The sequence below is a fragment of the Narcine bancroftii genome, chromosome 14, assembly GCF_036971445.1.
Source record: "Narcine bancroftii isolate sNarBan1 chromosome 14, sNarBan1.hap1, whole genome shotgun sequence".
NCBI lineage: Eukaryota > Metazoa > Chordata > Chondrichthyes > Torpediniformes > Narcinidae > Narcine > Narcine bancroftii.
Window position 1 is genome coordinate 12651000 of NC_091482.1, and position 15034 is coordinate 12666033.

The window sequence follows — 15034 nt, forward strand, 5'->3', positions numbered from 1 at the left end:
ACCTGTCACTATCAGATGTATGCTAAGTCCTGCTCTGCAGACTCCTTAAAACTGTGCCAAATTGTCCATTTGGTGATTTCATGTAAAGTACATTTTATTTACATTTTACTTCACACTTAATTTTTTTATTGACCATTCTGGAAATAAATTATTTGAGTTCTTGGTATCCAGCTTTTTGCCATCATTTTATATAAAGTAATACCCAATATCACATGGGTATTCATGAGGACAGGAAGATATTGGGATAACTTAATTTCAGTATTGGCGTACAATCCTATGAATAATGAAAATTTGGATTGGAAAGGGTTCTATACTGAGGAGGGATTTGTTTCCTGGATCAGTTTCTTTTAGTAAGGTGCTTTTTTTTTTTGCAAGGACAAAGTGCCGACTCTGCCTTACACTAGACAAAGTTAAAGAATTTCATGTACGTTACATTCGCTAAATACTAATAGAAAGGGGGTTAAGTCAGTCAATAGTGATAAATTAAAGTTTGATTCTATTTTCATGTTTAAAGATAATTAAAAACAACTTTTGTTTAAGTAACCATTTGTGTTGGTGAATCTATTGCTGCTGGGTGTATGGGTCCTCTGGGCTCGTAACAGTAATCTAATTAAGAAATGCTAGTCTCAGCTGTATGCAGAATGCAGCCAGCATCTGGTCTCTGCCTAATTTCCCTGTAATCTAGAGGCTCTTTCATGCCAGGCCTGCACCTGAAGGTCGGCTATAAGCGCGGAGGGAAAACATAAACTTGCCTTTCATTAAGCAGCTGCTCCTGAGTCACATTCATGTCAAGCGGCGTCTCATGGCGCCCTCTGGAGTCGATGGAGGCAGGGTGACTGGGTCTCCTGCCGCGTTGACGCCATTCATACGTGCCGACGCAGAAGGAGCCCTAAAGTGGATCACGGCGGCTCCGGAGCAGGCAAGACAGATGATTGTGATGTTTGCAGCCAGTCTTCGTATCCAGGCAGGAATCCTGTGCAACGTCATCAAGGCCATTAAAACTCTGATGTCAGAAGGTCTGAGAATCGGATCCGTGAAATCATGAAATGATTTCTGCAGAAGTTGTGGAGAAGCAGGCGGCAATTTGAGGTGGAAAGGCAAGCAGAACGTAGGTGCCTCAGATGGAGGCACATGCTGCTTGTTAGTCAAATAGCTTTGGTTACAAATAGGACCCTCTGCAGGTTAGATGGATCCCAGGGGATTGAGTTTTGGAGTAATGTCCTCACCAAATTTGAGAATGATGAGTGGAGGAGACACTTTCTTATGTCACTTTGCTGGAACTCATTGCGCCTCACCTGCGGCTTCAGACAACAAACTGGCAGTGCCCATTGGAACCTGAACTTCGATTCGCTGTTGCTTTGTGGTGGTGGTGGTCTACCACCCCACGTGATTATCGATCCATCCATGTACATGGTGGTACGGCAGGTGACTGGAGCTTTGAAGAAGTTCCTCGGTAAATGTTTAACCTCCCTGCCAAGTGGATTGTGTTTCCGGGAGACCGTTGATGGCTTTGCGGAAAGGAGCTACCCAATGTGTGCTGGCACCATTGATGGGTCACGTATTCCCATTATGGCCCCCAGCGTGGATGCTGCAGGCTACTACAATCATAAAGGGTGGCACTCGGCTGATCTGCAAGGTGTTGTTGACTACCAGTTCTGGTAAGTTGAGCTATAGATGTTTGTCTCCTGGTGTGTCTCAATGCACATCATTACATCCTGTGCTCTGTTTTACAGATTCACAGATGCATTTGTGGGGTGGCCTGGCTGCATGCATAAGTGCTTGCCAACTCTTCCCTCAACAGAAAGGCAGAGGACCAGGTTGTTCCTCGGCCAGGTGGCTATTGCATCTACAGTGCACAGTCGCTGAAATAGGGTGTAATGTAACACTGACAGGTCCCGCGATTCCCAGGCCTGCAGTGTCGTGCCCAGTGTTGACCCAGATTGGTGAACTATCTTCATTGTTGTGCCCACAGGTATCCTGAGATGTCAATGGAGGTCCCAGTACATCTTGTGGGCGATTGATGAAGGATTTTGCGCACTGGATCCATGACAGCGAAAATTTAACAAATGTCTGACTTCCGCAAGGAGAGTGGTGAAGGTGCTGAAAGGCCGACAGCGGTGCTTGTCAAAGCGCCTTGATATTTGTACCGCTTTTGTTCCAGATGTTGTCTTTGTCTGCTGTTTACTGCACAATATATGTGAGCTCAACAGGGATCACCTTCTGCAAGAGTGGACGTCTGTTCCAACTGATCTCCCTGCACCCGACCGCCCAGTTTGCAATGACACACAGGCGCGTGGTCACCAGGCTCTCCATGAGGTGATTATGTCAATCCTCTAAAGGGGGGGGGGGAGTGGTCTCCTGAGTTGTTGCTATTGACGGGGCATGTCCCATCCATCCAACCACCAAACCCACCATCCCCACTTGTTTCCACCCCCCCCTCACCCCAAATCCCATGACATGAGAGTTGTAAAGCATGTTGTCTTATCTGTTCTTGTAATCTTGTGAAGCAAAGAGTGTGAAAGAAATGAAACATAAGAGACACAACCTTTGGTAAGTTTAATAAAAATTTTAGTCTGTGACACATGTATGGTTCGTTAAATATTCAAGTTAAATTAATATGTTAAACAGACCACATTATATAACGTTTTGACATATGGCTGCTTCCTTCAATCACTTGTGCAAATTACGTCTAAGTGGTGAATGACTATTTGCTTGCAAACAACCATCAAAGCACAAATGCATAGTGCAAATAGCTGACACCGCGACCCATCCCTGCAATATCTCGCTCAGTAGAGTGTAATTCCATTAAATAATGCACAGCACATTGCACAAATCCGTATGTAATTCCATAAATAATGCACATTAAGTACAAAGTGGCTAATGACTGAGCAACGTAAACATTACTCCCGTCTAACTCTGAAATGGACTCCATTCCTTCACCCCTCTCCATGTGGCTATGACCATAGTGTGCCGGTGTGGAATGATGTAACGTGATGACTGCCGGGGATTGGTACATGGCGTGAGGAGAACCGTAGTGTTATGGGTACGGTTGCTCAGGGGGGCAAGTATTCTCGAATCGAGTGACCACGTTCTGGAAAATGGTGGACTGCCTGTCCATTTTAGCACCGAGTTCACGCAGTGCAGACGACAGGCCAGATGCTGCCTGCATCTGCTTGACGTCTTGCATCCTCCTCCTCTCAGTTCAGCAAGCATTGCTCTCTCCTGATTCAGCTGCATCTCAGCAAGCAAGGCGATCCCTCTCTCCGTCCTCCTTATCTAAACCTAACAACATTATATTCTCTAACTCCTTTAAGAGAAGCTGAACCTTCATCGACCTCTGACACTTGCGTCTTGGGCGTGCTCGTGTGGAACAAATCAGGAAAAGGGGATCAATAGTGGACTTGCATGCTTTTTGACATATCATACCTATCTCCTCAGGTGACAGTCCCTCCTTTCTGATTTCTGCGACCATGTCGTTGCTTCTGGAGACGTCCATATCTGCACAGTAGCATCATCTGCGGTGACCTGCCCCTCTGTTCCACGGCCCATTCAAGGAGGTAAGTCTCCCGACATAAGGGCAGAGAACTTCCGCCTTTACAGTTGGGCCTTTTCACTGCATGAAATGGCTTTCTTTATCTTGGCAGCACTCTGAGCTGGTTGAAGTTTTTTTGAAGTCAAAACACAGAAATGTTGGAGGAACTCAGATGGTCTCATAGCTTCCATAGGAAGGTAAAAATATATTTACTGACATTTCAGGCCTGAGCCCTTCCTCAATGCATGAGTGAAAACAATACAGGTGTTTGAATTAAAGGGTGGGGAAATAAAGGGAGAAGAATGCAAGGGGGAGGCTTACAGAACAACAGATAAAAGGTGTTAATTGAATATTATAAGAGGAAAGGTGAGAATTGATTTTGATTCTGTGAAAGGAAACCAATATGATTTTTCTTTTAAAATATTTGAAATTAGTTTTTCAGTAATAAGCTTGTCCAGTACAATTATAAAAGGTGCTGCAGGAAAATAATAAAGTACTGCATGAATAATTATACATACAAAATCCAAAAGGACAGCCATAATAATAAAAAGTGGACATAATAAACTTAAATTTTTCAAACCCCTGACCATAAACAAGGTTGAAAGTTAATGTTGATGTAGCTCATTCTGAAGTGGGTGTGGTGCACTGTTAGCCAGAATCAGACACACAGATAAAGACTACAACAGGCTTTTATCCACAAAGACTTCCACAGACCCAGGCTGGCTGTGGCTGGCGCAAGCTTACATCCTGGAGGGTGATTGACACCCGACCGGGTGGGGCTTGATCCATTCAGGCCGACTGATTGACAGCCGGCCAGGTGTTGTCCTGTTCCCTTACACTCCTGCAGCCGCGGAGGTTGCCTCCTGCAGTCGGTTGGTGGAGTAACACCACAGTGGGCCAACACGGTACCAAAATTCTGTATTAACACTAAACCTAGAGATTATGGTAATAGTCCATGGTCGGGGCCCATAACATTTGGAATCTAATGTTTGAATCATTTGAAGCATATCTTACTTTTTCCAAAATTAAATGGGACATTATGTTTCTTAGCCATTGTGCATGAATAGGTGGGGTATTCGGTTCCTACCATCAAATTAGCAACAAAGTAAAAGATAAAATGTGACCTTTAATTGGAGTTCATAAAACCTCATCTTCTCCAAGAGTTCCAAACAGAGCAACTAAGGGATTTGGTCCTAATTTTAAATTGAGAATCATCAATAATGTTTGAAAAACTTCTCTCCAATATCTTTCCAATCTGGGGCACGTCCAGAACATATGAATTAAAGAAGCGTCACCTATTTTACATTTATCAGGACAAGGATTTATATCTGAGGTAATTTGAGGGCCCTATGAACCACTTTGAATTGGAACAGACAGTGGCGAGCTCACAGAGATGTAGTGTTAACCAGTTTGAAAATAGTCCCAAACCTTGTTGAACAGCGATAGATTCAAATCCTGCTCCCAGGCATTCTTAATTTGGACGAAAGGGGTGTGTCTTAGGCCATTCGTTAAATAACAGATATTAACCCTTTACTGGAAGGTTGTAATCCAAAAAATGTATCAAGAATATTCACCTCAGGAGCCCTAGTAAAATTGGGGATCTGAGATTAAATAAAATGTCTGATTCGTTAATATCTGAAAAAATGAGTGTTTGGTAAATTGAATTTTCCAACCAATTGTTCAAAAGATACAAAAACATTATCAATAAAAAATGATCTTTAAAACATGATTGGACAAAATGTGGCTTACAAGAGAGAAGCCCTGAAATCCAAAATACCTTCTAAACTGCACTCATATTCTCAAACTATCCTGAACAACTGGATTATCATTTTGTTTATATGAAACAAAAGAAAGATATTCTTCATGAGTGTTTTCACAAGTTTCCCCCTTGTTAAGATTGCAGAACTGTCATCTTCACAATGAGTTATTTCTTAAACAGGAGTGACCATCTTCTGGGTACATGAGTCTGCCTCTCTTTTCTTAAAAGAGCAGTTGGAAATGTTGTGTATCTCCTATAATAAAGATGATACAATAAAGCACCTCAATCTCTTTCTAGAGATTTCTGCCCTAATCCTGTCTTTCCAGGATGTCGTTTCTTCAATCTTCTGTCTTCGTCAGTCTTCAGTCTATGCTTCTCTGACATCATGTGACATGAAATCATCAATGAGATCAGTCTCAATTCCAGGAAACCATGTGATCATTTATTGGAATCTTTAACAGTTGCCAGCTCCAGTTTCTTGGAAACCATGTGACCTTCATAACTCTGGCTTGCAGACATCACAACTCCAAAAGGTGTCCTCACTTCTGAATGTATTGTATGGGTGTTTGTAACCCTGTTCCAAACCCATGACATAAGAAATAGGTCTGAGGTAATGGGACATATGAGTGGCCATTGCAAAGGAAAGAGCCCTGGTGCTCTTGAACACCTTCCTGCTCACTTTAAGGAAATGCTGTACCTATAAGAGGTAGCACAGTTAATGTAGGGTGGATATTATGTGTGTGTGGGGGGGGAGGGGGAGGAATGAGACATTCTGAGATGCCAGAACGGTGATTCTACACTATCAGAGAAATCCCATTTCCAGCCATTTTTTCCTCAAAATCTCTGCAAACTAAAACTCTTCCCTCTTTTTTGCAGTTCTGATAAAGGGTCTTCAACCTAAAATGTTAATGGTTTCTTTTTCCAAGGCTTTTGTCTGATTTTTTTTTTCAGCATTTTTCTGTTTGTACTTTTATTCTGTTCATGAAAAGTTGAGACACTTTGAATGTATAGTGTTTAATGATTAACGATCAAAAGTTCATCAGAAATTTGCATCACAGAAGAATTGTTGATCTTCCTGGTATTCTGTTTTGGGTAGTCCAATTGATTCTCTAAAAGCTATTGAGAGAGAGCCAGTCCTCTGCTGGAAAACTGGTGTGCTACAAAGTATTTGAAACCATCTTTTTAATAAGATTCGGTGATAGTTGAAGCTCGTACCACTTCACAAAGGCATGGAAAGAAACCAAATATAGAGAGGAAGGAAGGGAAAGGTCAACATCATTGATGGATCCCATTAAACCAAAATACTTTCTGGAACAGTCACTGCAAACTCAGTCCTTATGGGATGTATAAAATGTTGGCACTGCGCCAGCATCTTAGCCCAATAATGCAACAAGAGACAAATGTGACAATTAATGTTTTTGAGGAAGTGAGAGAACTTTCCATGCAACCTATCACATATGTTCTGGTCAGATAATGACAGGAAGTAAATTAAATGCAGAAAGTTAACATAAAATGCATGGTTGGCAGCTTCTACATCAAGGTTAGACCTCTGTCATTTTTGTTCCACTCGTCTCTCTGTTCTTTAACTAAACTTCGCTCAACGGTAGATGTTCAGGTTGGTCTAGACTCCTTCGTGGATTGTTTGAGATATGACAATGCTTGTGTAATCTTTCCTCTGCTACAGGAATTGAAATCTATCAGCAATAGATGAGAGTTTTTAAAATTACTTTGAATTTTGAAAAATTCTTTCCACTGTTCTGCATTTCTAACTGTTATTGGACTTGCTGTATGTATTGTTGTATGGTAATGGTTTAAATTTAAACGTACAGGCCCTTTCGGCCCATGAGCTTGTGCTGCCCAATTGACCTATGAACCATGTACGTTTTAAAGGGTGGGAGGAAGTTGGAGCACCCGAAGGAAACCCATGCAGACATACAAATTCCTTATAGACAGCGCCGGGTTTGAAACCTCGGTACCGATGGCCTACGCTGTATCAACATTGTATCAATGTTTTGACTATACCAGCAAACAAAAATTTGCTTATTTAAAATAGCTTCCATGGCAGATCAATAGACTGGCAAATATAAATAACATTGTTCATTGCAATATTTACATAAAATTTGCATGATTGTAAATCCTTGATTTTGCATGACAGTAAACAATGAAAGTCTGCAGACACTGTAGTAAAAAGACAGATCCTGTGGGAATTCAGCAGGTCATTCATAGGAGGTAAAGATATATTACTGTTGTTTCGGGCCTGAGCCCTTCTTCAAGGTATGAGCAAAAAGCAGGCAAGGGGAAGATATTAAAAAGCTGGTTAATAGAGAAAAATGAGGGGGAAGATTGCAGACCAACAGACAAAAGATGTTAATGGAATGTGATGAAAGGTGAGAATTGATGGTGGTGGTGGGAGGGGGGGTAGTGAAAGGAGACAGAGGGAAAGGGGAAGAGAGAGCAAGAGGAAAGGAGAAGAGAGAGCAAGAGGAAAGGAGAAGAGAGAGCAAGAGGAAAGGAGAAGAGAGAGCAAGAGGAAAGGAGACAAGGGCTAGGGGTTCACAGAAACCGGAGAACTCGATGTTACTGCCATCCGGTGTGACAGGCCTGTTCAGATAACCAAGTACAACACAGTGTGTTGTACACTGTCATTACAATATGCGGTAAAGGATATATAACAAATGGTGGTCTCAATTTTTCAGTTCAATGTATTCAAAATTAAATGATTTTTTTTTAAATTTAAAGTTGTTGAACAATGAGACATTTTCCATGTACTGCCAGTCAATTCACAAGCTGATATTTTACCTTTAAATTTTAAATTGAGACATACAGGCCCTTTCTGCCCATTAGTGCATGCCGCCCCCTTGGTATGTTATGAATGGTGGGAGGATGCTGGAGCCCCTGGGAAAAACCTACACAGACACGGAGAGAACGTACAAATCTCTTACTGATGGCGCGGGATTCGAACCTGGCGTTGTAAGTGTTGTCCTGGCCGCTACGTTAACTTTGCCTCATCTTGTTAGGGAGCACTACTCTGCTGTCCAACATTGCATTAACCTGCAAAAATCCAATACAGTAATATTATTTATTTCCCTGGTGGGCACTGCTACTCCTGTTAAAACAAAACCAATATTGACAACAATATGCAGAGTTATGGAGGTCAATGGAGCATTTTCCTTGATGTTACAAATGGAAGAGATCGCTCAGACCCCAAATGTTGACTGCTTTTTACTTTCCATGGATGCTGAGTTTCTCCAGCACTTTGTGCTTTTTGTAAGAACTACTTCTCCACAATCTCCATCAGTACTGGAGCCCCACAGGGCTGTGTTCTTAGCCCCCTGCTCTATTCACTATGCACCTATGACTTTGTGGCTCGGTATATGACAACACATCAACAAATTCACTGACAATACCACAGAAATAAGCAGCGAGGAGTCAGCGTACAGGAGGAATATTGAAAATTGGCTGAATGGTGTATAAACAACAACTTCACACTCAATGCGAACAAAAGCGAAGAGCTGATGTTGATCAGGAAGGGAAAACCAGATGTGGATGATCCAGTGATCATTGGGGAATCTGAGGTGGAGAGGGTGAGCAAATATAAGTTCTTGGGAGTCACTATCTTGGAGAATCTTTCCTGGACCCAACACAATTATGGCATCATGAAGAAAGCAGATCAGCGCCTTCTTCGTGAGTTTGCCGAGCTTTGTTATGACATCTGGCAAATTTCTACAGGAAAGTAGAACCAGTAGGACCAGCTGCATCATGATTTGGTATCAGAACACCAATGCCCCCAAGTGTAAAGCCCTGCACAATGTAGTCGACACAGCCCAAGACTTCACAGGCAAAACCCTCCTCATCATCAAGAATATCTACAGGGGAAGATGCCTTCGGAGAGCAGCAGCCATCATCAAAGATTTGTATCACCCAGCACATGCTCTGTTCTCGCTGTTACCATCAGGAAAGAGCTTTAGGTGCCTCAAGACTCACACCAGCAAGTACAGGTACAGCTGCTACCCCTCCACCATCAGACTCCTCAACGACAAACTCAATCAGGGACCCATTTAAGGAATCTTACTTTTGCACTTTTTTTCCCAAACTTTATTTAAAAAATTACAGAAACATAACATACAATACAGAAATAGTCAAAGAAAATTTTTCATTATTACCCATCCCCCCCGCCACCCCTACAACCAGCTCCCTTAAGGGGAGCAAAAAAATATTGATTATATATATATTTTAAAAATTATAAATGTTAACATTTCAAAGTATATCTAAATGCATATATTTCAAATACGAAGACCACTTACTAACAAAAGAATAATTATCATGTAAAGTATAGGTAATTTTTTCCATATCAACACATACTTTCAATTCATTATGCCAACGTGCTATATTAATTTCAGTATCATCTTTCCAAGTAACACATTTATGCGCTACTGATAACACCAAACGTACAAAAGCAATTTAAATTTTATCCAATCCCATTCCCCTTAATGAATATAAATTTCCCAACAAGAAAATCATTGGATCTAACGGTAGTATAAAATTATGTAATTTCTCCAAAACTACTTTAATTCCTTGCCAAAATGATTGAACTTTAACACAATTCCATACAGCATGTAAAAAAAAGTTCCAATACGTGAAAAACAAGAATCCGAATTACTAAACTCATTTTTTTCTAACTTTTCAGTGGTCAAATATAATTGATGTAAAAAAATTATATTTAACCATTACATGTCGCACATTAGTCAATTTAGTTACATTGTCTTGACACCTATTCACCCAATATTCTTTACGGAAAATAAATACTAAATCACTCTCCCATTTAAGTTTAGATCTCTCCCAATCTGGTTTATCCATACTATCTTGTAACAAATTATACATAACTGAAATATCGCTCCTTTTCAGTATAGAGGAAATCAAAGATTCAAATCTCGACAAAGTAGGTAAAATCAACTCTCTACCATAATTATCTTTTATCAAAGCCCTTTGATAATACACAAACAAGAAATTTACAGGTATATCAAATCTTTCTCTCAATTGGTTAAAAGAAAGAAAATTCCCCTCAATAAAACAATATTGTATTGTCTTTATACCTTTAGAATCCCAAATCTTTAAATGATTATTAAACATTGAAAAAGGAATAAGCTGATTGTTATACAATGGAGTGAAAATAGATAATTTATCTTTCGACCCTAACACCCTATTTTTTTAACCAAATCTTTAATAAATGCTTCAATGTCGGCATATTATATTACTGTAACAACTTCAAATTCCAACAAAATATAAATTCATGTATTTCAACCCTAGGAATACACGCCATCTCCACTTTAGCCCAGCTAGGAGGCAGATCGAAGCCCATCAATCTACTAATAAACTTCAACTGGGCCGCTTCATAATAATTTTGAAAATGTGGTAGTTGTAGTCCGCCCAATGTATACTTCCATGTAAATCTATGCAACACCATTCGAGCTAATCTACCTTTTCATAAAAACTCACCCTGTTTTATTCAAATCTTGAAAAAAGCCCTTAGAAAGTAAACAAGGTAGTGACTGAAATAAATATTGAATTTGAGAAAAAATATTCATTTTAATACAATTAACCCGACCAATCAAAGTTAATGGAAGATCTTTCCACTTAATCTATCTTAATATAGATATATAATTTAATTGATATAATGATTGATAGTTCATATCCATAAACACACCAAAATATTTAATGTTACTTGTCCACCTTAATTTTGTAATTGTTTTAAATTCAGAATAATCTCCCACTCCAACTGGTAAAATTTCACTTTTATCTCAATTAACTTTATATCCCGATAATTCTCCAAATTTCAACAAACACTCTTGCAATTGTTTCAATGGCCATTCCGGTTCCGTCAATTATACCAACACGTCGTCCACAAACAAATTAATTTTATATTCTTCATTCTTAACTCTCATCCCTCTAATTTTGTCATTTTTGTCTAATAACCTGAGCCAATGGTTCAATAACCAACGCAAATAGGGCTGGTGACAATGGGCAGCCCTGTCAAGTTGAACGAGTCAATTTAAATGGTAAAGAATCTGTCCATTTGTCACCACCCTAGCAGTCGGATTCATATATAAAGCTTTAACCCAACCAATAAAAAAGGGCAGAATTTAAATTTCTCTAACATTTTAAATAAAAAAAATCCCACTCAACCCTATCAAAAGCTTTTTCTGCATCTAATGCAACCACCATAGGATGGTTAGGTTGCTTTCGATATACGTTGACCAAAGTAATTAATCGAAATATATTGTCTGATGCATTTCTATTAATAAAACTGGTTTGATCAATATGTACCAATTTAGGCAAATATTTGGCAAGTCTATTAGCTAATACTTTCACTATAATTTTAAAATCCACATTTAATAAAGAAATAGGTCTATATATAGACACTTTTAATGGATCTCTATCTTTTTTTGGAATGACAGTTATTAAAGCACTGGAACATGATTCTGGTAACTTCTGATCTTCAGTAACTTGATTCAACACTTCTTCAAATTCATTAGAAAAATCATCATAAAAAAAGTTTTTAAAATTCCATAGGGAATCCATTGTCCCCTGGGGACTTTCTGTTTGGCATTTCCTGAATAGCTTCCTTAATTTTAAAATCCGTGAATGGAGATTCCAATTCCTGAACATCATTTCCATCTAATACCGGTAACTTTAATTTAGATCAGTAAGAATCAATAGAACCATTCTCCTGTTTCCCCTCAGAAGTATATAATTTTTGATAAAATGAATAAAACTGGTCATTAATTTCCTGAGGCTTATGTTATTATTGAATTCTTCTTAACAGCATTAATGGTCCAAGACACCTGTTCAGCTTTCAATTGCCAAGCAAATACCTTATGAGCTCTTTCCCCCAACTCATAATAACGTTGTTTAGATCAATTAATTAACTGATAAGTTTGTAAAGTATTATAATGTAATTTCAACCTCTCTAATGCAAGTTTTTAAAAATCTTCTGTTGCACCTTTCTGAAAATCCTTCTCTAACTCAGCAATCTTATTTTCTAGCTCTAAACATTCTGCCATATATTTCTTAACTTTTGTGGATCTGCCCTCTGAAATAAGCTTTTAAAGCATCCCATATTACAAAATGACTATCCACAGAATTAACATTTTCAGTCAAAAATAAAGAAATCTGCTCTTTAACAAAAATAACAAACTGGTTTCTTCAATAATGTTACATTAAACCTCCATCTAAACGACGAACGTACTACCTCCGAACTTTCGCAAGAAAAATGTAATAGTGAATGCTCTGATATAACTCTATTTTTATATTCAGCTCGCAATAGTCTACCTTGTAAATGTGCTGATACCAAGAATAAATCAATTCTAGAAAACGAATCATGTCTCAAATAAATAAAAAGAAAAATCTTTCTCTGTAGGGTTAACTTTTCTCCAAATATCCACCAAACTTAAATCTTTCATTAACGCATTAATTTGTGTTGTCATCTTTGATTTCCTTATACTTTTTGGATTTCTATCCAATAAAGGGTCGAGAACACAATTAAAATAACCAACTAAAACATTTTCATTAGCTTGAGTTAACAATAAAAAAGCTTCTGAAATAAACTGCTCATCATCTATATTAGGGCATAAAGATTCAACAAAGTCCACAATTCAAAAATTTTTTTACAATTCACTCTTAATACTCTGTATTCCAATTCAAATGGTAAATTTTTATGAATCAAAATCGCTATTCCTCTTGCCTCAGAATTAAAAGAAGAAAAAACATGACCAACCCAATCCCTTTTCAATTTCAAATGTTCTTTCTCAGTCAAATGTGTTTCTTGTAAAAAAGCAATATCAATTTTCATTTTTTTAATATAAGCCAATATTATCTTTCTCTTAATTGGATTATTTAAAAGTTGCAAAATTCAATTGAGACATCTTTTTCTAACTACTAATATATTTACACACTATAAAATAATGCTCCCCTCGACAATTCTTCCAAAGAAGAAAAAACCCCTCAAAAAAGAAAAATAAAAAAAAAACATGTACCCTAAAAAAACTGGGTGTGGTGAACCCACTAGTGGCAGATGACTGTCAAAGTTTTCAGTGTCATCCACCACCACCCCACCCCCCAGACAGATACATATTGATTATTTAATCAGACACAATCGAATATAGTCCATATATTCATCCCAATGATTCCAAGTCCAACAACTGCTCCGGATCTTCAACATCAAGAAGACTTCTTTCTTTCCATACTTTCCATTCCCATTTCCATTTACTCTCCTCTAAGGAGATAACGAAGGAGAAGATCCATTTCTTCTCAATTCCAGCAACAAATTAGCAAAAACCAAAGCATCATAATCATTCTCAAAAAATTGAGATTGAAAATTTCCATAGAAAACCTACAAAATTGCAGGTTAACGAAAGGCAAACTTGTAGCCTTTTCGCCACCAAACGTCTTTAGCTGTATTAAATTCTCATCGTCTTCTAATACCCCCTTGACTCAAATCAGCATTAAAAAAAACCACCCTATTATGTTGAACCATTAATGGAGGTCGATTCTGTCTTGCGTTCTGCATCGCCATACGTAAAATCATTTCACGATCTTGATATTTTAAACAACAAATCAAGACCGCTCTCGGTGTTTGTCCTGGAAGTGGTCTTCTTCTCAGAGATTGATGAGCCCAATCCAATTCCATACCTTCAGGGAAAAGCTCTTTCCCCAGCACCTCTGGGATCCAGTGCTTAAAATTTTTTATAGGGTCAGCACCTTCCATATCCTCTGGGAGACCAACTATTTTCACATTATTTCTCCGACTTTGATTTTCCAATGAATCAATCTTCTTCATTAAATCTCTTTCCTGAATCCCCAAATCTACAAAAGAACCTTCCACTTTCTCCATTTTTTCTCTATTACATTCTACCTGAACTTGACACTCAGAGAAAGTTGTTTTAATTTTCTTAAAATTATCTTGCACAGTATCAACTGATTTTATACATTTATTAATATCATTTTAACTACAGTCATTTCCTGTTTCACAGTTCACATTTCATCACACAAAGTATTCATTTTTATTTTCATCTCCATAAATCCTTGATTCATTTGAGTTGATATATGTTTTGACATATTATGCATTTGCTGTATTTGACAAGCAATCCCTTCCAAAACAGTGAACACTGAATCCAGTCCAGATTCCACTTCCACTTTTTGAGATTCACCTTCTTTAACTGCAAGCTCCTCCTTCTGGACGAACTACAATAAGGTAAGTTCCTCTTCTTCCTCAGTCATCTTGGGTCTTTTGATTGAACGGCTGCAGGTCTGCATACCTGACGTCAGCACCCCGACCTCTTCGAGACGCCAGCGTTCGGGCTCCCCCACAGCACCAACTTTCTCCAACAGCTCTCGGGCCCGTGATGCCACACGCAGGCCAGGCAAGGCCGTCGGGTGCGCAGAGGCATCCTCCAACGCTGCCCTGTGCGCTGCCAGGCCAGTGGGCCGCAGATCTGCGGGTCCCCTTATTGGCCGTGCCGCCCGCGCGCACGGCTTCACGTGAACGCGGGTCGGCAACGGCTGAACTCACCGATGAGCCTGCACCATCTTTCGGCTGCAGGATCGGCGCCGGAGTCAAACTCAAACGGGCTGGAGTCCTCTGAGGCTTGGAGACTCCCAGCAACGACTCCATGGATTCAGCTATGCAGGTAGGCCTCAATTCTTCTACACTTATATATGGTAGTTTTTTCTGAAGCTGAGGTTTA